Genomic DNA, 2,862 nt, shown 5'->3' with positions numbered 1-2,862 from the left:
AAAAAGATTCTAAATTGATGAAAGAAATGAACAGTCAACCAGGATTCCATACCCCACAAAAATATCCTTCAGGAATAAAAATGATATAAAGACATTCTCAGATAAAAGGAAACTAAGAGAAGTCATCACCAGAAGACCTTCTCTGAAAGAACTGCTGAAGAAAATTCTTCAGAAAGAAGGGAAACTATATTAGAAGGAAACTTGGAACATCAGGAAGTAAAGGAAGACAATCAAAATGGTAAATATCTGGGTAAATGTAATAGACTATTGTCCTTTTGAATTCTTTAAAATATGTTTCACAATTAACAGCAAAAATTGCAACATTGTCTGATGGGGTTTCAATTATGTATATGTAAAACATAAGACAATTACAATTACAATATAAAGGAGGGAGTGTAAAGGAACTTATATGCTACAAAGTTTCTACACTCCAGTTGAAGTGGTAAAATATGGATTCCAAATAGAGTGTGAAAAGTTAAGCATGTATTTTTTAATCCTTAGAGCAACCATTTGAAAATATCTACAACAAAAGATATAATAAAAAATAAACAAAGTAAAATGGAATTCTAAAACATTTTTGAATATTACAAAAGAAGGCAAGAAAGGGGGAAATAGAGGAATGAAAAATAGAGTGAACAAACAGTAAACAAATAATAAAGTGGTAGATCTAAATCCAAACATATCAATATCTACATTAAATGCAAATAGTTTAAACACATCAATTAAAACAGAGATTGTCAGAATGGATACAAAAATTACTTAATTAGATGCTATCTAAAGGAAACTCAGTTTAAATATAATGATATAGGTAGGCAAAAAGTAAAAGATAGAAAAAGATGTGCCATGCAAATACTGATCAAAGGAAAGTTGGAATGGTTTAATATGAGAAACAGTAGACTTCACACAGAAGGACAAATACTGTATACTTTCACTTATATGTGTAACCTAAAAAATAAAACAAATGAATAAACAAAACAGAAACAGATTCATAAATACAGAAAACAAATTGGTGGTTACTAGAAGGGGAAAGGGTTGGGGATTGAGCAAAATAGAAGAAGGAAATTAAGAGGTACAAACTTCCAGTTATAAAATAAGTAAGTCTTGGGGATGTAATGTACAGCATGGGGAATATAGCCAATAATATTCTAATAACTTTGTATGGTGACAGATGGAACTAGACTTATTGTGGTGATCATTTTATAATGTATATAAATATAAAATCACTATGATGTACACCTGAAACTCATAGGATATTATATGCCAATTATACTTCAGTTAAAAAAAGAAAAAGTAGACTTCAGAGCAAAGAAAATTAACAGGGATAGAGAAAATCATTATATAGCAATAAAAGGGTCACTTCACCAGGAAGACATAATGATTGTAAATGTGGATGGATTAAAAAGAGCTTCAAAATACATGAGGCAAAACCTGTCAGAACTGAAAGGAGAAATGGACATATTCACAATTATAAGTACAGACATGAACACTGCTCAGTAATACACAGTATTAGTAGACAGAACATAAGGAAAGATATGGAAGAACCGAGCAGTACTATCAGCCAACTAGGTCCAAGTGACATGTATAGAACACTCCACCTAATAACTGCATAATATATTCTTATAGGAAAATATTCTTTACAAGCACCCTAGAACTTCCACCAAGATAGATGCTATATTAGATCATAAAACAAACCTTAAATAAGTTTACAAGAATCAAAATCACTTAAAGTACGTTCTTCAATGATATAGACTAGAAATGAATTATAGAAAAAGAATAGGAAAATCTCCTTTTGGAAATTAAACAATATACTTCTAAATAATCCATCCACAGGTCAAAAAGGAAGTCTCAAGGGAAATTAGAAAATATTTTGAACTGAACAAAAGTGAAACTACAATATATCAAATTTGTGCAATGCAGCTAAAGTAGTGCTTGGAGTGAAAAATATGCCATTAAACATTTATATTAGAAAAGAAAGAAGGTCTCTTATCAATTAAGCTTCCACTTTATAATAACTAAAAAAATAAAAGCAGAATAAACCCAAAGCAAGCCAAAGGAAAAAAATAATAAATATCAGAGAAGAAATCAATGAAATGGAAAAAAGAGAAAGAAAAGAGAAAAATCAATGAAATCAAACACTGGTTCTTTGAAAAGACCAATAAAATTAATAAACTTTTAGTACTACTGAAAAGAAAAAAGAGAGAAGACATAAATTATCAGTATCTGGAATGAAAGAAAGGTTATTACTATGGACTCCACAGACAAGAAAGGGTAAAAGAATACTCCAAACAACTCTACACATATCATCACCAATTTAGATGAAATGGAACAATTCCTTGCAAATCACAAACTATCAAAACTCAGAGCAAATGAAATATGTAACTGAATAGCTCCACAACTATTTAAAAATTGAATTCACATTTTAAAATCTTCCAAAATATCATCTCCAGATCCAGATGGTTTCATGGGTGAATTCTATCAGACGTTTAAAATAACAGCAGTTCTACAGAGTCTCTTCCAGAAAAATAAAATGGGAGGAAACATTTTCCAAAACCAGGAAAAGACAGTATAAGACAAATACAGACCACTATTCCTCATGAACACAAATGCAAAAATCCTAAACAAAATATTAGCAAATCCATATGAAAAGATGCTTAACATCATTATTTATAAGGGAACTGCAAATCAAAACCACGAGATATCACTTCACACTCACTAAGATTTCTATAATCAAAAAAAGGGACATGTCCAACTAGAATGTAAGCACTGTAAGAACCAAAAAAAAAAAAAAAAAAAAAAAAAAAAGACAGAGAGAGAGAGAGAGAGAGAAACAATAACAAAAGTGTTGGTGAGGGTGTAGAGAAA

Source organism: Rhinolophus sinicus, chromosome 13 (assembly GCF_057876585.1).
Source record: "Rhinolophus sinicus isolate RSI-liver-muscle chromosome 13, RSI-T2T, whole genome shotgun sequence".
Classification (NCBI taxonomy): Eukaryota; Metazoa; Chordata; class Mammalia; order Chiroptera; family Rhinolophidae; genus Rhinolophus; species Rhinolophus sinicus.
This window is presented reverse-complemented; position numbering follows the sequence as displayed.